Below are 27,496 nucleotides of genomic sequence, written 5' to 3'. Positions count from 1 at the left end.
TTGGCTTTACCTAAGTAATAACTTAACGTTCGGGCCAATGATGACCTCTCTCTAAACTTCCATTGGGTTGCCTAGATAAAGAATATCTATTCTTACAATAACAAATGAAGGATCTACTGGCGGATATGTACTAACTGGAGGGACTGTTCTACTCAAGAGAAAAGGAAATATCAACTCAAGCGTTATTTTATAACTAATTTCTTAGGGCTTTCAATAACCAAGCCAGTTAATAAAGTATAGTATATGTCTTGAGTGCTTTATAATTATTATTTATACACTTAAACTGGTATATTTATATTTCTTGTGAAGTTAAAAAAATAATGTTATAGAAAATAAATTTTTACGCATTTTATTCCTGATTTATGATCTGTACTATGCTAAATTCCAGATAGAGACATCGAACGGTAGTAAAAGTTATATAGTTTTGTCGTTTCAATAAATGTTTTATATTTCGATATAAATAACCTATTTTATATCCTTCAAAGATCATGAGTATTTACTGGATGTTTCATATCATTCTTTACACCATACGACCTTATAAGTAAGGATACATTACACACACATTGAGAAGAGTTAAGCACCATTCAATATATTTTCAGCTGGCTGTGATAAGGAGTGATAAGAATACTTAGCAAGTTTAAACACTGTTAGACAAACCTCCAAACTTTAAACTTGGTGACCCAGTTGATGGTACAGTTAACTTATTGAATCCTAAAGAGGATAAATAGTCAATCAATTCTATCATCTTGTGTTCTAATGTTTGAACAAAAAATATTTATTGAAGTTAAATATATTAAATGTTTTTATCATTTTTATGTAATTATACTTATGGTTTACAATACATTGATTATAATATAAGAATAATATAAACCGAGAACTACCTGAAACGTGTAATCAAATTAAATTTTTCATTCAATGTTTATCATATAAAATGGATAATTAGAATAAATAATAGGTTTTCGGAGATTTTTCATTTTTATATTTAGTAAAACGCCAAAATACACGTTTCGGTGAATACACTTTTTGTTTATCTTTGTTATATATCTCAAAAACTTGCTCTTACTTCAAATGTATTTTGATCGAACGCTGCAGGAACGAAAAGCATTTCTTAATTTTATTACTTAATAGAATTATGTATTAGTTTCTGTGTGTAAAAGCAGAAGATAAAATATCATAGCCTTAACAAACAATTTGTTAGTCTTATAAACGTCTTTGATATGAAAGAATACGAGTATGAATACAAACGATACAAAGAGACAGATACAGGTCGATAGTTTAATGTTATAAAATGAGAAACATTTTCTTCCAAATGTAAGTACAGCACACATCTTATATGATGGTTCCATCCTAAAGCCCAAGTAGCTGGAAGAAGATTAGAGAGCCTCCATTATTGTAATATTGCACTTTGCTACATTTAAGAGGGAAATATCCTAATCTTCAAATCCATCCCGCAAACATTTTCTTCTTCTTTATATGAACATACGAGTAGTTAACAGCCACTTTACTGAATATTTTAACTATTATATTAAATTAATATTGTAACTATTAAAATATTTTGGAAATTGTTCTCATTATTTCCCTAAAACTAAAGTGATATGTCAAACTATTAATTACAACAAGTACTGTGAATGTATTGAGCTTTACATTTTAATTTCGGCTATTAAATATGATAAATATAAAGTGGAATAAAATAAATATTGTTTAAATTACATTTCGCTAAATATATAAAAACTTTAATATCCTACTCTGGTATAATATTCCATTAATTTGGTTAATAGTGCAAGTATAATAATTAATGGTGTTTATTAGAATTGGAAGATTTTTAACTGAGTGATCAAACTGGAAGTATAAAATAAGATAACTTATTTTTATTTATTAGAAGATCCTCAACCAATAAATGATTATTGTGTTTGCATTCAGAAATAAAATTAATTTTCTTTCGGCTCTATGAATCTTCTCAAACTTTCATAGCACTATTAATCACTTGATCCCTAAAAATTAATTTTCTTATTTTCTAAATATATGACTAGAAATGTCTCTATTTACATTCAAACATCATTTAGTTTTTAACCTTTAAACTTCTGTTTATGTGAATTTCTGGTCTACATGGTTGAATTCCGGCACTTGGATTTCCCGGCCTCTGACAGACCCTACACTCTGTGTATCTTAGTTGTTAGTGTAAGTTACAAAATATTAACAATAATGTTTTGCATGACTTCGAACAGCCATGCTCTTAGATCTTTGTAAAGGTAAAGGCTGGTTAATGAACTTGCTTAGATCATATACGAAAATCAATTCCATTCTAATTTGATTTGATGATATTATAAATTTTATCACTTATATTGTTGATATGTGCTCAATATACAGTATAAGCCTACATCTGTATAATAACAAACGAAAGAATAAGTTATTAGTTTCTTTTGTAAATTAATGTATTAATACTACTATAGGACTGCAATATTCCATACTCGTTGAAAATGTTTTATTTTTGCTTCAACCTCTTCATTTATGTAGCAATAAATACATAGAACCTAGTTTTGGAAACATCCAAAAACGATAAAATAATACAAACCAGGTTGTTAAAATATTATAGCCATTTATTTAGAATTGTGGAAACGTAAATAAATCGAATGAGAAGACCATATTCTTTCCACCAACCAATGACGCCAGATCTATCTATGCTAATCCATCATTTACATACGATAGCCTCTGTTAACAATACCTAATTGAATTGGACACACCACCTTTGTAACAAGTCGCTGACTGATTTCAGTTTGTTATACATCTATAATTGTGCTGCTTAATTATATTCTTTCATTTACTGCCGGCAAGTCATAATCGTATTTAAGTTTTTTAACTGTTAAGGGATTAAGTGATAAAGGGAAACATATTAGTTATTTCGCCATATTACAAATATATATTTTCGTTCAAATTACGTTAGCCTATCCGTAAACAAAGTTCATCCTATAATTACCATATCAGTTGAAAAAATTAATGTTAATCTTTAGTTATATTGAATAAATATCCCACTATTCCTGAGTATAATATTTTAATGAAAAATTAAGTTCTAATGCATGAATTTTGAAAGTAAGGCTTATATTTTTAATTTATATTGCTGTAGTAAAGAAGTGAGTATATACAAAATATAATACAATATCATTATCAGAGGTTATTTACAGTTTAATATTGAACTATATACACCTTTTTAATTGTAAGATTGTGAGCCTTCCAGCAGTGCTTAATTTCTTGTCAATTCGGGTTCGAGGAATGCTAGAAGCTTCCTTTTGTATCTAGGTATTGAGCAAAGGTTACAGGTCTGGGCTGGATAGGTACCATTCAATTCAGACATTGTGTTGCTCAATTTTGATTGGCCAATGTTAGGTTGATTAGATGGTGGGAGGGACTTCTAGATCCTTCCGGTGGCTTCAACCAGGTTTTCAGGTGATTCTTTGCTGTGTGCTCAAAGAGAGAAGTTCGTGAGAAGTGATAGCCTACTCTTGCCGTATCGATTTTTCGGAAGGAAGGTTGAGTTTGAGATTAAAATTCTTTTCTAAATTTAAAGTTTAATGTTTAATTTGATTAATCTATAACCGTTATTTTTCTTACTTGGTGAATTCTTCAGGAGATGTGTGAGGTACTGTGAAAGTTAGAATTTAACACTTAAATAGTAAATTGATTGATGATATTTTCCTGTTCATCTTGGTTTAATCAGGAATAGCCTACTGAAAAAGAAAATTTATTTTATGTTCTGAGATTCTATATATATTTTAACAAGTTCCTAAATTTAAAATTCAAAGCCAAGCGGATAATTCTGGACAATTCAATAATTTGTAAATTGGAAATTTACAGAAAATAAGTAGTTTTAAATTGTTAAAAATTTGAATTTAACTGGTTGGACATTGTCTTTGATAATATATTAAATATTAATATTACCTTAATTAGTTTGATTTTTATTTTGAGGAGAAGTCTTATTTTATTATTTGTTTCATTTTATATTTGAAGAAGATTATTTTATTTTGAAGTTTAATGAAGATTTTTATTTTGAGTTTGTGTTGAAAACATTAGCACTGAGAACTTGAAGGACACAATTATTGAATGATTGATTGATTATTAATTTTAAGACTGGACTTGTGAACTTTTGATGGGTTAAAAATAAGTAATAATTAAGAATAAATTCAAAGTAAAAAAGATAGCTTGGCGTTGCTGTATTATTGATTTTAAATTTTATTAAAATTACTATTATTTTATACTGAGTTTAATTATTGAATTCCATTGGAACTTGTGAATTCTTAAAATAAAGGGTTATTAGTTCAGAACACAATTGATCGCTCTTATACTAAAACAAAAATAGTTGTAATTGGTTTATAGAAGATAACCCTACTATAGACACGTTACAAATACATATTGAAATTCACATGTGTATATCTATTTTCGCTCATAACGCAAATATATTGAACTGAGTTTTTGCAAAGTTTCTGTGAAGAGTTGTCAGTGGAGCTCCTTTTTATTCTTCACAAGTTATAAATCTAATGAAATACATAGTGTAAAATTAGCTAATACTGACTAAATAAATCAAGTGTTAAAAATTCTGCTCTATGCATCAAGGTGTTTTTTAGAATAATAAAATAATTTGAATTTATTTTATATTTTTATTATTAGATTAAAAGTATTTAGAAAATATACTCTACCATGAAGATTCATAGACAGTATATAAATGACATAAATATAAAGAGGCTCCTTCAACAGTTGGCTGAATGAATATCACATTCCTAAATTACTTTGTGAATGTTGAGTTTAGCTTCAATTCACTTCCTTCTTCGTGGAGCGCCTGTCATCTGATGCCGTTACAGCCGCTGACTCCTGAAAGCTGAAGTCATGTTCATATGAAGATATAAAACATATTTGGAGACGAAGAAGCTCAAAATTTACTTTATCCGATATCAGAGACACCTAGTTTGGATCTATTCAGATGAATATGACTACGTACTTCAGGAATCGTCTGTAACAGCGGCAGATTCCAGACCCTGAACTAAGATAAAAGTGAATTGGAATTAACTTAACATCCACATGGTATCCACCATTCCCACGTTAGATACGTTATGTATAAAATAACTCCTAACAAATCTTGTTAGTTAATGAACAATAACTCCAACAAAGTAATAACCAGTTATAATAGGGACAGTTTTAAGGTTAGAAAAAGTAATTGGTTGCTCTTAATAAATTTTATACTTATTAACTGAATTTTAAAAATCACAATGGTTATAACTGAATTTGGACTATATTACACGTGGTTTACGTTTTCTACCCTCTTCTTAATGATATACGTTATTCAGTATTTTTTCACCACAAAGGTTTAGTAAAGGCTAGTAATAAACTAAATCCAGCCATAATGAAGAAATGTGGGGAAGCGTTATCAGATCTAGAAGGGCAGTGGAGCGGATTGCTGATAAGAAGCTGCCAGCTGGACAGTTCCATCAGCTGCTGAGTTCAGCAGATTTTGCTGAGTTATGTGCTGATAAACATGAACAGCAAGTTCCTAAATACTTATCATAAGAGATTATATTAATATGGGAAACTAATGAATTATTAGACACAAGGGTAAGATTTATTTTATGTATATTTAAAATATCAATAAATACATAAGTATTTTTTAGAAAGGTGTTATACTTATCAGACAAAGCATTAATTTAATTTGAGTGTAATAAAATATTTACAGGTAAAGTCATTAGTTGAGTCATTGCTTCATATAAACAAGTAAAAGGGAAGTTTATAAACAGCAATACTTCTTGTTAATTAATTATAATTTAACGATTTTGTATAAGCTTCTGACTATTTCTTTACTTTCAGGTTCTTCCTTTATATAAAATTGAAGTTTATAACTGATGAGAAAAAGAAAGACGTAAACAAACTGTTAGGTGTCATGTTAGGGCCCGAGTGGAAAACTTTACCAGGAGGTCAGTTTGATTTTTACAACCATATTTTGAACTCTGAAAGTGTTGTAGATACTGAAGATGATGAACTTTGTGAATGTTTGGAAGAAGATGTTGCTGTCAGGATTTAAGTTTTTTTCTGCAATGTTAAGTAACTTTTCAATGAGTGAATTCCTACAGGGTACATAAATAATTTGACTTTGCTATGTTTTCTACTACTCGAATAACAATGTATAAATAAAAAGAAATTATATTATTTGTACCATTTACTTTAATTTTTTACTGTGCCCCTATATGAAGTGTTCAAAAGTGTTTTGTCCGGTTTCCAAATGCTCAAAATGTGTTTTGTCCATATTGCTCGTTCGAAAGGCGTTTTGTCCTACATTTGAAGTCAAATTTAAACTAAACTACAACACTTTTAGGAGTTTTACAACTCGATAATCATTTAAAATTGTATTATATTGTGAATAAAAATATAACACTTTATATACTTGACATAATAACTTACTTACAGGTTTCTTTGTAATTTTCCAACGTTCATAGGAGTGTGACAAAACACGTTTTGAATGTTTGCTCCTCATGTATTAAATTTAGATTTAGAGAAAACTAGATCGATAATAGTTAAATTTAGAGAATTAAAAATGTTATGCTCGAGATCGACTACACCTAACGTAGGCGTATGTTGTAACACACTGAGCTGCAGGGTGTAACAACCCTATTATTGTGTTCCACGTAACGGCAGTCGTTGCCAGAAAGTGGCCGCTCCCAAGGATAGTCACGTATCCCGATAATGGCAGGGGTTGATATCAGTAAACGCTGTTATCACTACATCCACTACTTGTTTTTGTACACATAGTTCTCTATCTTACAGTTATTTATCTTTTGGACATTAAAATTTTATTAATATTTTATATTTTATGTATGTATTAGATTTATCTACGAATATTTGGGTATACCATATTATACAAACATTTATACTATTATCCATAATATATATACTGCTATAAGCATTACCATGTGGTACTTAAAATTACTTACCCAATATCAGAAGTATCAGGTATTTGCAATAATAGAATAACACTCTAAGCCACTATACCTGTGTTTTTATAGAGTAAGAATGGCTATAATATTAGTCTCTGTAGTCATTTGTGTACACTGATGAGCCAAAATATCATTGAAGCTACATGATGACGTCATGAGACAACGTCACTAAACACAGCTGTTGCCATAATCTGGTGCCATCAGAACAATTGATGTAAGAACATCTAGCACACATGTCGTCACCAACTTTATACATCGCTTACTTTGATCTATGAAGAACGTCTTGTATGCCTTAACTGTTCTATCCTCCTTGTATTTCCTTAACGTTAACGTCTATACTACCACTTACCGACCTTATAATTCTCTCATCAAGATTTTTGTATGCTGGTCATAACAGTAGTTAAACTAAACGTATTAAAATATATTATTAATAATTTAATTAATATAATAAACAAAATGGGAGATAATTCTGTTAAAATATTACGGAAAGTTTCTTAATATGTAAACTCAAATAATTAGTCGCCACTACCTTTTAAATGGTCCTATTCCATATTAAGATCATTTGTATAAAATGTAAAAAAGCGTAGCTGCTAATATGTATAATTATCCAGTTATACGCATCAAACATAAGGCATATCATTAGTAAAAGAAAACAATGAAACCCTCGCGTAATACATAATGATAATTCATAAGACTATATCTGTTATTTGAACTTTAAATACATGTAACAATTTACGGTAAACAGGTAACACTAATGACGAAAATTATATTTTTCCATTCTTGGTAACGAAGAATGACTTCAAAACTAACAATCCAGAGATTTTTTTAAAGTGAGGTTAAAATGTATCCTTTTCATTTCTGTAAATGCTATTCCATTATAGTGTATAATGCAAAGTACAAGTACATCAGGACCAACTGTCGCGTATCAGGCCTCTTTGTAAACGTATTGGAAATTTCATAGGCCTATTTATTCTAAAGATATTTTTGAACAGAAAAAAAATCTGTAAGATAAGGACATTTTTGAAATATGTGTGCCAACTATATTAGTGGATATAAGAGTAATTAGAAGGGCAGACACCAAGAAGACCAAAAAAGCCTCTGTCCGATTTTAAATAAGGATACATGTAAAAATTTTAGTCCATAATAATTGGTTCTAAAGTTATCCTTCCAAGTTTACTGACCTCTTGATATATATATTAAATAGCATGTACTATCATGCAACGTCACTAAACCCAACCTTTGTAGTGTATATATTAAAGGAAACATAAAGTTTCAAGATTAGGCTCAGTTAATTATTGAGACAATTTGTGAAAAATAGACAAACACATTGATAGAGGGAATTAAAGGAATGGTGAGAGCTTTCTTACTTATATCAAAATGTACAAAATGTTATTGGGATTTAATTTTAATTAGATTGTGAGAAGTTAGGATAAAAGAGAATATGTAATCCATTGGCAAGTTAGTGCTGGTAACTTTAAATTATTGGGAAGGCGGTTCACTGCCTTGAATTAATGAGAACTTGTCTTGTGTACTGCAGTTCAAATCTGAGAGAGCCATTGTTTCTCAATTTGGATACGGCTAGACCAATGAGAGAACGCCGCGGATGTCCATCAGAACGGGTGGAAGGGGAACTATAAAACCTGCCAGCTCATAATTTTCGGCCTTCTTTTTGGTAATTATCGTGAATTTAGTTGATGACCGTTCGCGCCGTTTCAAATTTTGTCCGCTAGAAATTTTGAGGTAATCAATAAATGTATTGTACGTTATATTGAAATAGTCCTCCAGATCTGATATTAAATTATTTATCTGGTCTTTTTATAGGAAAAATTGAATTTATAGAAACTTCAGAGCAATCTGCATAACTCATTCTTGATGAGCAATAAAGCACAATAGAATCAAACAAGTTACATTTGGTTCAAAATTGCAAGAAGAGTGAATTAAAATTGATCCGTGTAGTAACTTAGATTGAATTTGGGAAATTTAGGAATTTATTAATATTTAATTTCAAATGTTTAGTTGTGAATTTTCTATTGGAAATTAATTAAAATGTAATAATGGTTTGAAAGAGTTGTATCTGAATTTTATCGGAAACTCGGAATCATTGAGTTGCAATGACAACGATATCCCATGGATGGCGCATAGAACTCATTCTCGTCTATGGAGAAACACAATTATATGTCACCAAATGTGTCGTTTTAAGGACAGTATTAGATCTACAGTTTAAACCTTTGTTGATATATCTTGAAGATTAATACACTACAGGGGTTATTATTTTATTTGTTAACTTACCATATAATTGATTAAGAATTTATTCATTCGTTGCTCTCATGGTTACCCATAAGAAAAATGTAAAAATATTATCAACATGCAAAATTTTAAGAATAATGCTAAATTCGTTTTCGTTATATCGGAAGAAATGTCCATGCTCTGTGTGATATGCCACGGTAACGCTCAGCTAATACCATGTTAACTATAGCTTAACCTATAGAAATCTCTCCATTTTGAAACTTGTTATTGCTCCATTGCGAAAAGGCCTTTGTTGTAATTCGTTTTTAGGAAACACACCCTTTACGCTAAAAGATTTCAAACTGTTCCTGCAGTGTAGACTAATAAATAGAAAATTAACATGAAGGAAGCAAGAAATAATCCAGTTACGGTGGGAAAAGAGGTTACGACGTTTTGCTGTTGGGTAGGACGGTTGGCCCAGTTAAGTTTGGTAGTTAGGTTAGATTAGTTTTCATTAGTTTACTAGTTTGACAGCAATTAAGTTATAAACAACAATTCCCGTGTAATAAAGATGTTACCAGTAACGTTTAGGTATTAGGTAAAATGTTGGATATTATTATTAATATTTTGGGTAATTGTGTACAATTCACTTCGTGATCTTTTTTTATAAGATATAATACTCTAAATGCGTTTATAAAAATAAACAAGTCAATAAAGTTAAAAGGTCGAGGTATTTTGTAGAAAACGGCGTTAATTAGAGAGATTATGTATAAATAAGGTGTTTTAACTGTTTAAGCTATATGGAATATTTATTTCATGATTATTTATCCTTATCACCAGATAAGGCCTAACCGGTCTTGACAATCAGTTTGTTCCAATCTCTGCTGTCAGTTGTTATTAAGGCAGATTCTTACGATCAAACTTAATAATTAATTAAATAAATGAGTGAGTAAAGAACCGGCTTCAGAAAAATGACCTCTCCACTTTTTACAAATCTTTGTTCAGGAGATCCAGTACACAGTACAAACAAAGTATATTTGCATATATTTTATCTTCTATTCGAGGCTAGACGGAAAGTAAGGTTAGGGACCAGGCTTAACTATTGTGGAAAATGTAACTTGGGTGAGTACCAATAATGTATATCGTAGAACCAGTGGAAACGAACCAGTAGTCACAATCATCAGTAGCTTTTGTGACATCTTCATTCATTAAAGAAGAAAGCCTTATTGTGTTTCTTGCCGAGTTCAACATAATTCTGTACGTGAATGCATAATGCATGTAATCTGTTAGTATGTCACGATTAAGTGGGTCTGCAGGTTGTTTAATTTCATAAGACATTTGATGTGATCGATAACGTGGACGTAGCAATACTAAAGGAAGATTATGTATAAATACGGTTTTTTAACTGTTTAAGCTATATGGAATATTTATTTCATGATTATTTACAAAATCGTAAATAATTATTTAATGTATTATGTACTATGAGCTCACAAAATAAAAAAGGGACCTAAGACCATCAAGTCCATTTTTCGGCTCAAAATACTTGTAGAATAGGTATTTTCTTATCTCTTCAGTTGATTCTTTCTTCTTATTTGAAGAGACGGTACGAAATACCAAGGTAAACCACCCTCTAGTCCGTCTTTTATTTCCCCCAGTAATTATCTTTAAATTCGATGCAATATGAACTTGTCTCAAATTTAATAGCTATATAACCTCGTGGATGTTACCCTTGAGCGAGAAATCTGTAAGTCAATGTTACTCTCCCCGGATATTTGCATACTGGAACCTCACATTTCCCAGTATAGTATATTATGGTACATTATGGCATATATATATATATATATATATATATATATATATATATATATATATATATATATATATATATATATAATGTACCATAATATACTATACTGGGGTTTTGTGCCGTCGTTATAGCATGTTATAAACTACAAACTATTTTCCATATTGTAATAAACAAAGTTACACATTTCAAGCATATCCTTGTACCTAAGACAAAATTGTTGTTGCTAATATTTTTGTTAAAACCAAAACTTTGATTTAATAGTTATAAATATTTGTTAATAATCATATTAGTATCTAAGAAATTATAACAACTGCCAATAAACCTCATGTATCTTTCCAGAATTATAAATTAATATTCACAACATTATATACTATGGTCGGTACATGTCATTATGTAAATTATCAATCTTAAGAGGAGATACTTCATAATTCAAGTGTGGTGTAGTAAATGTTCTCTCTGCTTAGAAGAACACAAGCAGCATTTACCTTGAGAAAATGCCAGTAAAACAGACGTGTTTCGGTCGTGTTTTATTTGCTGTTGGCCCAAGTTGTGGAAGTAAGCACACAACACATGTGCCACGTCTCACGAGTAACACTGTACTCTTTTATAGGATTTGTTTTGTGGCTAAAATAGTGTACAAAGTTTTAGTAATCGCACCGATATTTTTGTTTCTGCTCCTTAGAAATTATTACAAGATAGGAGTAATGTGCAGTATAATCGAATTAAGCTTCTTCGTGGTTGCATGAACAATGTCAAGTCTATTATAGCACATTCCATTGTTGAAATATTATGAAGATATACAGTCACATAGAATCAAATTATTAAGATCTCTCGAGTAGGTAAACGGAAAATTGTGCCTGCTCTGCCAAACCCATTCTATGTAAGAAATGAAGTTTATTCTAACGTTTAAATGAACATATTTAGCGTGTGGCCTTTGGCAGGTTTTGACAATTGAAGCTTCCATCTATTGTCAACTTGTGGCCTTTGACAGGTTTTGACCACTGGAAGCTTCCATCTATTGTCAGCTTGTGGCCTTTGACAGGTTTTGACCACTGGAAGCTTCCGTCTATTATCAGCTTGTGGCCTTTGACAAGTTTTGACCACTGGAAGCTTCCATCTATTATCTTTATATGCTTTAAATGTGTAACTTTGTTTATTACAATATGGTAATAATAATAATACGGTAAATATTTCTCTGTGAAGCTTAATACTTTAGCCCCATTCACTTGTGTTAAGGTAATGAAACATTTGCCTGCAGCTTCTAAACAGATTAATTAAATACTGTAACAAACTCAAGAAATAAAATTACAATTAGTTGCCTTTTGTTCTTTAATAAATTTATTTATATAGCCTTTTCTTAATGTTACCATGGTAGAAAATGAAAATGAAATGAAAATTACCACATACGTCAATCGTAGGTAATTTCAAAATAATAACTAAGAATATTGTAAAAAATACGTATATATAATTAAAAATGGATATGTGTTAATTATATACATGCAACCTGCTAAGAAATTGTTATGTGGTTTAATCAAAATAATCTGTTAACGCGGAGTTTGATGTTTCCCAGAAGTGAGGTCAGCACTAGAAGTTTTCAATGAGTTCCCTTAATGGGAACACTTCGGTGTTCAGGTGATGCAAACAGGGTAATGACTAAGTCAATTTGTTTTACTGACGATGCTCTTGTATTAAATTGACAGGTCGTTAACGTTAAACACACCGCCAAACAATCTGCTCACTCTTTCTTTCACGTCCTCTTTACTCTTCATCCTCATATCTCATGATTCGCATTACACTCCTTAATATATTACATGTTATATCCATAGATCCAAATATACGTTACTGAAAATACATTTACAAATATATTTATAATAAACTAAAATTTGTATGTTAATTTATACATGAAGTATATTTTTTTATTTTCTTAATAAACCCTTCCATTTTAACAAATTGTCTAAAAGTACAGTGTATTAGTAATGCTACTCAACCTTACATAATTTCATTATAATTAATAACATGAAAAGATATTGTATTAAAGTAAATCTATTAGAACTGTTATTTCGTGTATTTTGCATGTTAGAGCACTTCAGATTCAAATTAATTATACAGTACGTCCGAGATCAAAGCTAGGTTTGCCTTGTTGTCCAGAATGATAAAATAAAAATACATCTAGATCTTGGAAACCCAATTCGGTTTTCATCCGGCCCTTTTTCATATACTTCCGGTCTAAGAAATTACAGTTCCCATAATTGAGTTTTTATTCCAGCCCAGACGTGGAAAATATAATAATCATACATTGGACTGATAAGACTAATAAGGTATTTCTAATGTCACAATACAGTTTGAATCCCTGTTCCAATAAGAAAATGTAAATTGGTAGTTATGAGACGTTTATTTTGCTCAAAAGCGTCTAAATACTTGTCTTGTAATTTTCGTTCGATTTGATACATTTCCAGTATCATAGATGAGCTTGCATTATTGTCCCGATGAAGAAAATATTCATGGACAAGGAGGATTGGTAATCCTATTACGGTCCACAGGAAAACCGTATAAATTTCATGCAACATTTCAAAACAATCGTCAAAACGAAGTCTTGTTGTTTTTCGGCCTGTCGTCTAAGAAATCATTTATCGTTGAGGCATGTTAGTGTTTATTGTTTGAAGGTTATTTTTGACGATGGAAGAAGGATTGTGATGGAAACAGGATTTTTCCGGACATTTGCCATCGTTCAGTGAAACAAGAAATCAGCACTAAGTTTCGAGATCTGCAATTAGATCTCTTCTTCAGGTAAAGAACTAACCTAATACATAATTACAAACTAGGTTAAACAACGTAGTATTACTGATATATTGTTTCACTGAACGATGAAAAATGTCCGGAAAAATCCTGTTTCCTTCATATTAGTGTTATTTTATGATGTTCTTTTTCTTAAGCCACTGTTAAAACACCACATCACAATGTAAAAGAAATTATGAGTACCTTTGTGTAAACTACTGATAAAGCTTTGTTCTAAACTCTAAATTGTAAACAGACGATGCTGCCTCCTTGACGATCTTAAACTGAAATTGTCAACAGCTGTTTAATATCAGTTAAATTTGGATCATGACGTAAATATTTTATTTTTTCCCGAATAAAAAATAGTCCAGGTAACTTTTCAGATCTGTCTCCTGATATAAACCTGATGGTTTCTGATGGGATGGGTCCTTTTCTCATCATTAGCGCTTGGCAATAAATGTTGTAATTAAGTTTTATTTATAAGATGAACAGTGAAACCACTGAAAAATGTCAGTTACAAAAGTTATTTTTATAATGATTATTAAGGTACAAAGTAAAGTCCCACACGATATTTCATGCCCGCACTCAATATGGGTTGGAGAGTAGATGAGTAGGTGGGGGTGGGTAACTGACCTCTTCCAAATGTAGGCGTCAGTGGGTTGGTATGAGTCAGCATTATACCTTTTAACAAATCAGTTAAAATTCCTGTTAGTCACTCTCTCTTATCTTCTCATATTAGCTTTTATCTTTCAGTCTGTGTGTATGTTAAAATGTGAAAATAAATTGTAATTGTAAAATAAAATGTCCATACACGTTAAATAAATTACATACAAGTTTTCTTGAAGCAAAATATTTCTGTTTACAATAAATTAACTCGGGTTTCAGCTGTTTAAATTAAGAAAGTTTTTAATATAATTAAATTATATACGAGACCATGTAGCCTCAATATTTTATAATACGAAAATAATACCACTTTTATCTATTTTTGTGTCTATTTATGCATTTACAAATATGTGCATTTGAACACTCATAGTATACAATCCAGAATCATTTTGGTTAGGCCAGGATCAATTTTAATTACTGAAAGTATAATAGGTTATATGCTGTGCGACTTATCTGTAGTGTTTCTCGTAGGACTCACTGTTTAAATGACTTTTATCTAGTTCTGAACTGTGTATCAAGACTCTTACACTTCGCAAACTTAGTTTAAAATATTTATACCGAACATGAAGGTCAGTAAATGGACACTATCTATCTATACCATACATGATATATATGTTCTGCCAATATCAGTTTTTATCAGTAATCCCAGTCAATATAGCATAGTAAAAAAGCCCTTTACCGTTTAGCTTTCTGTATTTATGCTTTGTACTTGTACTTTGTCGTCTTGTTTGAGACTTATAGTGACATCAGACATACAGAAATACCCGTAGTTTTTGCATGCTTCATTTAATGAAAATAGAAATATGTCTATGAAGAACAAAAGGAACAAAGAATGCTTGTCCAAAACCATTTTTAGTCTCATAAACGTGGGAGGCAAGGTCATAAATTTCTGTAGAGACGTGTGATGTTTCCATATGACGCATACAGTATTAAGCAAGCTCAGGTGTTTCAGCTGGGTACTTGAGTACGGTTAGTAGTATAAACGATTATTTCGTGACTAGAAGCCCACTATTTGAAAGTAGTAAAAGAATATTAAATTTGACCTGGTCTCCGATACAGTTAAAAAGAATTCATTCGAGTTTTTACGTAACTACGGATATTCCGAGTGCATTTATATATATATATATGCCTCATTATCTGTTGCCTATCAAAATGAAATTAAAAAACCAAAACATATATAAACGTGTTAATACTTTTGGTTTCCTTCTTGAGAATAGTTTTTAAAATGCAGATGAGGTTACTGTTTTTGTTTGTAACATTTTCTTATTTAGTTTAAGCAATAAATATTAATTTGTTAACTAGTTTCAAATTTCATAAATTTTTATTTACAAATTAAAAACAAATTATTTAAATGACTATTTAAAATTTATTTGTTAAATGAATGATTCTAAAATACCGTACTTAATAAACATTTCTTATGTAATTTTCAACTTGAAGGCACAAATTTGGATCATGTCCGCAGAGAGAGAGAGAGAGTGTGTGTGTGTGAGAGAGAGAGAGAAAGAGCCTCTTGACGTATACAATAAGTGAAATAGAATGTAATGTAATGTAAGAGTTTAAAATCATTGTACTCAATCAGTGATTCATAATTACAAATTAAAAAACTTCTAACATGATATGCAAATTAGTTTCAATGTAAAAATTACTTAATTCGATTTTTATTATAAGCCCTTCAGCGTGTGTAAATGTATTTATATATGTAAACTCATGGAAATAAATTTAGTTTAATTTTTAATGCATATTTTAATGCATTCAGTACAGATCAGGATCCTGGCAATAATATCCACGTCAGTTAAAAATTAAGCAATAAATACAAGCACACTATATGGACTGCTAAAATAAGCAATATAGTAAAAGATATAAAGTCCGTTTAGTGCTTGTCGTTAAAGCACGCGTCCGAGTTACAGCGTTAGTAGTTTTGTTCTTGACTACGGTAACATAAATGTTTTAGAGATCAGCATCTTAACTCTACAATGTACACCTGTTCAAAAAGTAATTGTAGGCTAAATGCCGCAGTACCATCACTTTAAATATATTACACAAAAACAGATTTACAAAAATAAAATTTCTTGTTAAGAAATAGCAACGGTTCTGATGGGAATTGTTGACCCGTATGGCTTTAAAAAACTGTTCAAAACATCCTAACAAAAATACCAAAAAAATCGTAAAATTACATGAGATATGAATATATAATACCTGTTCACCTATGCTCATGAAATATTATGAGTAGTGTAAACCGAGAAATAGTTTACACAATTCGTTTATACAATAATTTGTTTAGTGCCTATATCAGAGTGGACTATGATATTTTAGATCTTATAAATCCATCTAAGCATAAAACCGCATAATGAAAATACTTGTATTTTAGTGTTCACAGGTAGTAACTAACTGACCAAAAATTAAATCTTGGACGGTGCTGGTATTATAATGGCTTTTTAATTCTCTTATGGTTCTGAGATGGTATTTAATTTGTCATTTTAACCTTTCAAATATATTATTTTTTATAAGAATACAATACATACGGTTTTTAGTGAAATCAGATTTATTTTAAACTAAGATAAAAAGCGTCTATAATGCAAAGGAAATAGTTAAAACATTTCCAACAATACAGCTGTTTAAGGGAAATAAGAACTTACATTAGACAGTTGATTTGAACCTTTCCTTAATTAAATAAACTATTACTTCATAAAGATTATTTCAAATATTATAATTCAACATTGCTCTTGCGCTGCAGTAGCATACAATCAAGTATATATACCAAAATAAAATAAATAAATTCAATAAAATAACTCAATTTTAGTGTTAAGCAAATATATAAATAAAATATACCACGTGATCAAAACAAATTCAGGATTGAAAAAATACAAAGAATTCAATTAATTGTCTTAAACTTAAAGAAACAGGAATTATTACCGTTATCAAAAAGGGCTCCCTCAGGTAAATGATTGAGGTCATATAGGCCTTGATTCAGTTTTTATTTTTTATTATTATTATTATCATCATATTTTAATATAATAGAAAAGTTTTTTTTTATTTACGAAGTCTCCTTAACAAGCCTAACTTTTAAATATTCTTTCTCTAGATTAAAGACTTATCAGCTATTCAAGTAATTAAAATTATTTTTAACGTAGCAGCTCATGAATCTAGCTTACATCAAAATGGTTTACTCCACTTGCGTAAAACTGTCTCCTGCAGTTGTTTATTAAAACAATATTGTTATAACAAACCAATTAACTTTAAAATGTTTTCATATATAATAACTCTGGTCCTTTGAGCTTGAAACACTTTATATACTTTTCATTTAAAATTTTCATACATAAGTTGATTAGTTATGTAGGATACACGTTTATCTAGCACAGTGACGTAGTTTATCGCACACATTAGAAAGTTAAAATATCACAACAAAAGATTTAATCACGAACGATCTCAACACTCAAGCCATATTAGTTGGTTATATGAGCAGTACAACATGATCGAACATGTCCTGTCACCGACACGTCCTGACAAGCTCACGCGCTGATTGTTGTGGCTTCTGAAGGACCTGTCGACAATGCGTCCTGATGATTTGTCAATAAGCCATTGTTGTGCTTGTTTTGCTCCTGACAATGCCTTCTATCTGCACAATCCCCATTATGCTACCAAACCCATTAGATTATGAATATAATGTACGTGGTACAAAAAGAGGGACTGATGTGAGCTAAATTATTAGATTAATTTAGTAAATTATTATTATGCAGTTGTAGTTTTTTTAGATATAAAACATTAATAAATAGTTACCACTCTTACTACTACTACCTTACACGACAAAAAGTAATGCAAATTATTTTTCAAGAAACCTTATAACTGTTGTTGCATGTTTTATTTATACATGTTATATTTCTTAACACCTTCATTAGTGGTGTACGTCGAGTGAGGCTGGATTGATCTGAGTGTAGTAAGGCATATACCACAATGAACGAGTTAAGTTCCTTTTATTCAAAACATAGTCATAAATACATATTTATTCTCTCAGTTAATCAATATTATGAGTAAAATATTTTGTAAGTGAAATTTAATTACTGTTTATAACAGGATTGGATCTAGCCATTAAAGTAGAAGTTTTAATACTAGTGTTTTTACATTTACATGTATTTATTTGTACTTAGTTTAAATTCTTTCCACAAGAGTTCATAGGTGGTGACTATTAGTGCGTCTTGCCAATTCAGAATTTTGGTATAGATAATTCTGGCTCTGTATTGCTGATAAAAACCCGACTGTTGTTTAACGTTAACTTGACTAACAAAATTTACCTGTTTGCCAAATTAATTTACAAAAGTATTTTATAATAAAATCATATAACTCAATCATTACCTAACAGTAAATTGTATTAGATGTTAAGTTCCGTTGTACCATAAAGGCATGCAGATGCACACATTGGCTAAAATGTGTTTATCAAATAAAAAGAGGTTTTTGAATGAATCCTTATCAATTAAACCTAATCAAAGCACATCGTTCTATTCAAAGTTGGTGGAATAATACGCTAACTTATTTTTAAAGTTGAAATTAACTTTACTCATCTATTAAGGGAAGAATGGACTTACACCAAGTTTTTTGAAGATTGTAATTAAGAAATAATTAAATGCTACTAGTCACAACCTGAAACTTAACGGACAAATTAGTATAGCATTTAACTGACTATATTAATTAATATAATTGAATTAATCAGTGCAATAAACGCAAGGACCAATAGAGTTATCACAGTGTATTACAATGACATGCTTGCTGCTTTTCTGTTAATGAAACTAATTATGGGTTTAGTTCGCCTTAGTAACAAATTATTGCAATTTAAACATAACAATGTAATACAACTAGAGCCTAATATTAATAATTAGCAAAGCATTCTGTAGTTTATTTCACTCCTAAGAAAATAATAATACAGAATGAATATCAATTCACGTTAACTCAATTAACTCCCCGCTGTCTCACAGCGACTGCTGATTGGCTGAACGAGCCTCCTATAACACTTACGTCACAACTATATTTGGCCCGGCTCACACTGGGAAGCTCTCCTAAAAGGGTGGTAATTAGTGCAGACGTGAGAGATCATTACAACTTTCCCTATTAGGCTTTTTTTGCTCTACATATTTGATAGTGAATAAAGATAATTTTTTTACCTACTTCTTATATGCTAATTATATCCATTTAAAACACTAAATAAACAGTCAGTATCTATGTCCATATCGTCTTTTCGCATTACTTCATTCTCAACTCTGCTGTTGCAGCAAAATCATACTTTCTCAAACGTTCATACTTCAACCTCAAGTAAGTACTGAATACATCCATGTAAGTTTTTCAAATTTTGTGCCTTTACATAAAGAAATCCCTCTTGTATATTTAATCCCTTATTCCACAAAAAGTCGCTTCGTGGTAAGAAATTAAAGACCTGTAGTTGTGAATTGAGAGACATTGAGTTGTGGTCTTAGTTTTGTTTTAAACTTTACATATTGTTCATGAATGATTAGTCAAAATATCCTGTCCTTATTTGGTCCCTTTTAAATACAAGAGTTTAGAATTTTCTTGTTTTACGATTTAAATAGTAATGAGTTTCTTATTATTTCATATAAGGCCTTATTCATGCTGTTGTTCAAAATCATAAAAATATAAATTATATAAAAGTACACGTGTTAGTATGTATAAGGAAACCTGGTGTCCATAAGCCTTGCCTTCTGCTCTCCACTTTTGTATACGTTCAGATAATGATGTTTACTTCACTGAACCTTTATAGAATCTAAAATAGCGCTTTTTGATGGTTGGGGATATTTTCCCCAACAAAATAGAGTTTAATAGTTGCTGACATGTTAAGTAAGCAAACCTTGAAATTATAATACTTTATTTTAAAAGCCATGACAAGAATTAAATTAAAAAGGATAATTTATTTCAAATTACGTTGCTTGGCTGTTTGATTAAATAACATTGTTTCTTTAAATTTCATTCAAACACCGTATTTTTGAAATTTATACTTTGAGGAGATCGAGAGAGGTGAATGGAAGACACAGCAGCTCGCCGATGATAAAAGCTCGCTTGTGCGGTAGCCGTATGCTAGCAACCTGAGCTTGCAAGTCCGTAAACACACATTTACATGTTAGAGCAGAGAACCATATGCGAAGTGGTTAAAATTTAATCAGTTTTCTGTATGAGCATTGGATATCGTTATTTGCATTTTATCATCTGAACAAACTAAGTTTTGAGATTATTTGCCAAGCATCTTGTAGGGAAAATATTTTAATTTTTTTTTTAAACATAATTGAAATTCAAAAATAATCTATAAAAACTATGATACCCTTATTTTAAATACATAATTGCCCCTATTTTTCGATTAACGGAAAGTTACAAGAAGGGTAACAGGAGAGCAACATAGTAAAATATTATTTGTTACCAATCTCTAAGTATAAACTAATTCAATATACAATTAAATTTATTTATTTTACTTAAATAGTCAACAGCATGTAATTTTAGGTCAGTTATTATAAATACTCTCCTAAAAAAATCATAAACTAAATCACAATATTCAAACGGAATGTGAATACCAACTGCAAATTTTGTTTTGGAAAGGGTAATATAATTGATAATTTTTAAGGACCTAACAACCAAAAATTTTAACCGAGTTTTTTTTAATTTTAGAGAATTAAAACTTGATACTTGGGTTTCTCTTGATTCAAGAAAGAGCTGCATTATTATTAGGACAAATGGTCAAAGGGCTGGAGTTTATTTACTCAACTATCTAGGTTAGAATAGATGACTTATGTACTCCTGTTTTATAAGTTATCGAGTATATTATAGGATATCATACCTAACCTGGATCAAAACGCTCTTACAGAAAGGGGGAATTAACATTAATACATAAGCTTATGAGTATGTAGCACGTGCATCAATAGCAGCATTAATATGCAATATCCAGATGTCAAGATATCGGTGCAATACATCGGTTTATACCATAGGATCAATCTTAGTGATAGTTATTACGGCAACGTTGAACATCGATGACCGCTATAATATCGTTTCTCTATGTTTGGAGTGTTCTACAATGATCAATAGAAAGATTTGTTACTTTAATCTTTGACCGGAATGTAATTTAAATAACTGTAAGTATAACTCTTTTTTAGGTACTCACATCTACAAACATTTATTCATCCAATTATTTGCTAGTTTCAATATGTCTCTAAATATTTTTTTTAAATTTAAATATTAAAGTAATAGCTTCATTTAATTTTTGATTAGTAAATGTAATAGAGAACTAAATCGTTAGGTTTTTTCGCTTCTCCATAACAGCTATAAATATTAATGTGTTTTTACAATTAATCTGGAGTAATAATTGGGAGTGCCGATGGCCGAGCGGTCTAATTCGTTGGACTTTGGGTCTGGTTAGAGATATCGCTGGTTCAAATCGTGTCTGCGACCGTTGCACCTTTTATCAGTACCATCGACCTTGTACTGTGTCGACTCTCTCCCTTATTCTGTTTGATAAGATCCTCGCACAGGCTAGTGGCCCATGAGGGCAGACAGAATAAGGCTTAAAAGGCGATCGGTCTCTCCTTAAAAAAAATCTTAAAAGTTTAATATACAAGGGCTTTCTAGAAAGTAACAGACGTTTTTGAATGGTTCGGTCTACACCTGCCATCTTTGTCTCGTAAACACACGCAAGAATAGACTAGTATACATAGAGCGACTTTAAACAGTGCAAAACATATATACTTGATTCGGGACTTTATTAAAGAGAAGAACTATTATAGTATAACAAAATCACGTACACGTTGCTCCCCACGCAAGTTTCTGTTCAGTAACGGTGACGTCATATGCATATCCTGTTTAAGTATGACACCAAAACAAACAGAGAGCAAATCAAATACATTTAGATGCTTTGTTTAAAGTTTGTTTGTGACGATGGAAGGTTTGAAAGGATAACAGGATTTCGGGCTATGTTTGATTGAATATAAAAACCAAACATATTCCCAAACATATATTAACAGGAAACTAATTTTAATCCAATATTGAGTAAAAGACTATTACGTTTTACTTATAATTTATTTTTACGGATTTTTAACTAGATAACTAGATTTAGAGTATCTGTATCAAATGTAGTGAGAAACGTAACATATGCAGGCAGAATTAATGTATGATATCTCTGGAATCAGATTCAAATCAAGTAATATAATTTGTACGTTCTGCTCAATGGGTTAAAACCCCATTCATAGACCCACATCGAAGTTCATGATTCGTATATACCAATAATTTGGGAAGATCTGTATTTATCCAAATCTGTATTATACTTATTTTATAATTTTAGAGATTTCAGTAATCTCTAAATTAAAGATATAAGATACACTATGGAATTAGAGAACACACAATCTTTCATTACGGTTGCCAACGGTAAATAATTCTTGTATTTTATTATCTGACACTTATTACAATTATTTAACTTTCATTCTATCAACATGGTTTTATTGAGAGTGTAAATTTCAACATTTCAAAAAAACATTAAAAATGTTCTCACTCACTAGATATTTTACCATTTTTACCTCTAAGTATATTAACGTGTATAATGGTCAATTTCTTTCCTAAGGGATGTTTTCTTATTGATTTCACGTAAAGAAACTAACATGATATTAAAACTATCAATAGTATCCTCGTTTAAAAGTATCAAATATTAAATAACATTTGGAAATTTACGGGATGTTATTTATTTAGAAGAGAGTTTCACTTTGATCTTAAAGTTTGATAACCCGGTAGAATAGCATTTTAAATTCGGCAAACACGTATGGCTCAAATTGAATACTTATATAAGAACTTAATCAATAACATTTAGCAAACATTTTGGAATATTTATGTAACAGAAATACTGCGTAATTTAGGAGCTATTAATTTTATATCTGTCACATAATACAATCCTTGTTTGTTTTTTTAATTCGAAAATTAAATTTATATTACAAGGATCATTTAAAACATTAAAAACGAAGATATCCAAAATCGTTTTCCTTATAAAAATCAGTTTAAGAATTTGTGTCTTACAAACTTAAAATTACTCAGATTTCATGAATTGTAAATTTGTTCACCAAAAATATTTATTAATAAAATGTGTAGGGAAAAGTTTGTTGCGTATTCCAGCACTCAAAGAGAAGAGCTGACAATAATGTTCTCTGCAGCATTGAAGGAGCCACAAATCCTCTCACTGAGCGCTACAGAACTCTGCACTTTGTCGCTTTCCTCTTAGTGTAATCATATCCAAGGCTTTCACTGATATCTTATTTCGTTATTGAAATTGTGAACAAAGGAGCCAGTAAATGTCTAACAAAATACGTATCTTTACTCTGGTCTTTCCTGAACTGATATTTAAATATTTTTCATACTAAAAAGGGAACATTTATAATACACCTATGTTAATCAACTTACAGGATGTTTAACATTTGCTAACTTAGCTCAATGAATGAGGAACAGTTCTAATGTAAATGTCATAACATTTCAATAAGGATAATAGCGTTTCGGCTATTTGCCATCGTTATATGCTACAAAACGTAAACACGACATTTCGAGGATAAAAATCTATCCTCTTCATTATCTGAAAAACTGCATTAGAAAATGAAAACAAAATAAATATAAATAGAATGGAATCAAAATTGGTCAATTATAAATGAAATCTGTTCGGATTCCAGAGTAGAGAAAGGAACACAAGCGACGTCACTGCTCACAATGCAAATTAAGAGCACAAGCCACGAACAGGCAAATTCAAGAGCACTATCACACGTCAAACCAGTGCAGGCAGAGGTCAGATACAAACGAAAAATCTACGTCAGAACTTCGAGTAGCTTCGCGGCGTGATACCTGAAACAGGAAACCGGAAAGCGATTGTCAGGAGAGGAAATGTAAAGGCAATCGCTTCCGGCCCTACGTTTTAGTCCTAAACCCTAAGGACATTAATGTAGTGTGTACGAATTTTGCTGATACAGATTTGCTTGATTCTTAATATATTTTAAGGCTTCCAAGTAATTTTGTTATATTAGTAACCAAAGTGGCCTGACCTCAACCAAAAATAAAATTAGTCATTGGCCTGCTAATGTTATGTCTGAAGCCTAAATAAAATTTGCGTTTAAAGAAACTCTCTTCGAGGTGAGTTCATATTGACTACATCCCACTTTATTTCATGATTTTTACATATATTCTTTAGGTACTAAAAGCCATATTACCTATATTGCTTAAATAATTAAGGTACTACTTATTTTATTGATTATGTATTTGCTTTTCTTGAATAAAGCAGTTTTTAAAGTTACATAGTGCATATGTATTAAAGAAAGTTGTCACTCTGTCTTTAAAATTTCTTTTTGACAGTAAAGTATGGTAAAGTAGTCTTATTTTACCAAGCAAACTTAGGGCTAAAAAGCCCTCTCTAACACTTTACCTGGGGAGAAACGGCTTAAAGGTGACTTCGGAACCCACTACCAATGGCCGGGCAGGCGGGCAGCTTGCATGGACAGGATCGCTCAGCGGTCACCCATCCAAGCAGCAGCCACGCTCGACGTAGCTTGATCCGGTTAATTTTGCGATAACCGTTGTACACGCTACACTACACCATTGGCATTGATAGTTGTAGTATTTGTGAAGAAACGTGATATTTCTGGGCATGATTTCATAAAACATGTTACTTTATCTTCAGGTATTTATAATGTTTATTTACATTAACTTTAAATATTAATACTATTAACATTTTTCGATAACAGAAATCAGACAACACTCATGTGTTGTCTGTTTTCTTTTATTAGTGTTTTGTCTGTTTTCTGTTATCAGGAAATAGGGGAAAATGTTGGTAAATGTGCAGATACAAATTGTAATAAAATTAGGTCATTAATATTTACAGCGTATGAACAAGCAAATAAGTTTAATAATTCAAAGTAAACATCTTTAAAGTACCTAATTATTAATATTTTTTAGATTTATCTATAATTTTACCTACTTAATCTTAAATTTGACTACCTTTTTACGCTATGACATAAATGCATATTAAAACATAATTATTTTATATGTAACTAGTTGGGATATGTCAAAGAAGAGAGTGTTATGTGCATTATGGTTATTTATTTACATTATTCAATAATTTAAATATTAAATATTACGAAAAACCATATTTTGATTTTTCAGAACACAACAGAATATTTTCCAATTAAAGTAAAAATATTACAAAATTTTAAAATAAATTTCCTATGACGATATTATATTTATTTTAAACAAATATTATTCATATGTACACAGAAAAAACAAACAAAATAAATTACGTAAAATAAATTATAAATCTATATTAAGATCGAAGTTATATTTGTCAAAAAAACAAAACTAATTATAAAACAACCTTTAGAATTATAGAGCAATAATAGTACAAGTATCTAAAATTTTTCACTGGATGAAACAAAATATAAGGTATACTAAGGTTTTGCCTGGAAAATTGAGGTTTAACATCTTTTCTTAAACTTATTATCTGATTGAGAAAAATATTAATTTCCATTAGTGAAAGAGCAATATTATAGTTTTTCATCATAGCATTTATCTTGGAATTCGAAGTACAATCAGTTCTGTATTGTTTTATCTAAATTTAATTAAAATTTCTGTAAAAATGTTGAATATAAGAAAAGAATATTTCTAGCGTTTGAGAATCGTCTTAATAATAACCAGATTTCTCATATACATTATAGATGTAACGTTTCTTCTAAGTTTTAGATCTTTGACATTAAATATTAGTTTTAAATCTGTGTATGAAACCATATAAGTATAGAAATACTTTTAAAAAGTTGTTACAAACCATCTTTAGACATTGTTTATAATATTTGAGTATATGTCGTAAAAAGGATTCCATACTATTGATGAGAATTCAAGCTTAGACCTAACCAGAGCAAAATATTACAATTTATACTTTCTGTCTTTTTTAACAAGCGAAATAGCCACTTTAGTCAAACCATGAATACACAAGCAATAAATCGCAACTTAAGATAACAATAAAGTAACGTTTGGCCAGTGAGGGAGGCTTTAAGTGATTCAACGGGGCTACTCCCGGACCATTGAGTCTGTTGAAGTTTGTCTCCAATTTCACAAGACGTTGAGTCCAAAGTGCCAGAGCAGTAATTAAACTTTAACTAAAGGGAGAATTGTTGCCCTTTTATCATTTTTCTTTTCACGATCCGACTCCCTTTACTTGACTAAGTTCTGTAAAGTTTTCTTAAAACATTAAATGTTTTATGATTTTAAAAACTAATTTTAATACTGCTTTAATAGGTAGTAAAGGTTTATGTTTGGTTCGCGTTATAGCTAACCATTTTCAAGTGTTCAGAAGACCAGGAGTTTAGGGGTAGAGTTGCAGGATGTAATGCACTTGCGTGTATAGTGCAGGCGTGGCATAGTACTTTATTACACCCGTTCTCTTCTGCTTTAGTTCCAGGTCAAGAACCTCTATTGGAATATATATTGGAAATTATGATCGTAAATACAAATTTTCCGATACACTGTCAATTTTAATTTTACTAATGTATTGTGGAATCAGTAGGAAAATTATGCGCATTACGTTTACCAATTGACGCTTCCATTTCTTTTTATTACTAAACAAATTATCCGAATCTAATCAGGCATTTATTTCTTTTTATACCTGCTGAAGTCTTTGAGCTCTGTAGACGTGATGGTCGACATTTCATTGAAGGAGGAGCTCTTTAATTGGAATAAACGGTTTTCTAATAATTTATGAAAGAAAAGTCACAACATGAAATAATTTAAATTATTAAATAAATAAAATTTTGGCTTTTCTTTCATCAATTATTGTTACAAATCAGTGTATTCCAATAAGAAGAGCTTCTCCTTCAAAAAATTTTCGACCATCACAACTACAGAGCTCAACAGACTTCAGCGTGTATACAAATAAAATTATTGGATAATTGTGACTTTTCTTTCATCAATTATTTGAAAACAGTGTATTCCAATAAGAAGAGCTCCTCCTTCAAAGAATTGTCGACCATCACAACTACAGAGCTCAACAGACTTCAGCGTG

The sequence above is a fragment of the Homalodisca vitripennis genome, chromosome 1 (assembly GCF_021130785.1).
Source record: "Homalodisca vitripennis isolate AUS2020 chromosome 1, UT_GWSS_2.1, whole genome shotgun sequence".
NCBI classification, from domain to species: domain Eukaryota; kingdom Metazoa; phylum Arthropoda; class Insecta; order Hemiptera; family Cicadellidae; genus Homalodisca; species Homalodisca vitripennis.
Note: the sequence above shows the minus strand (reverse complement) of the source record.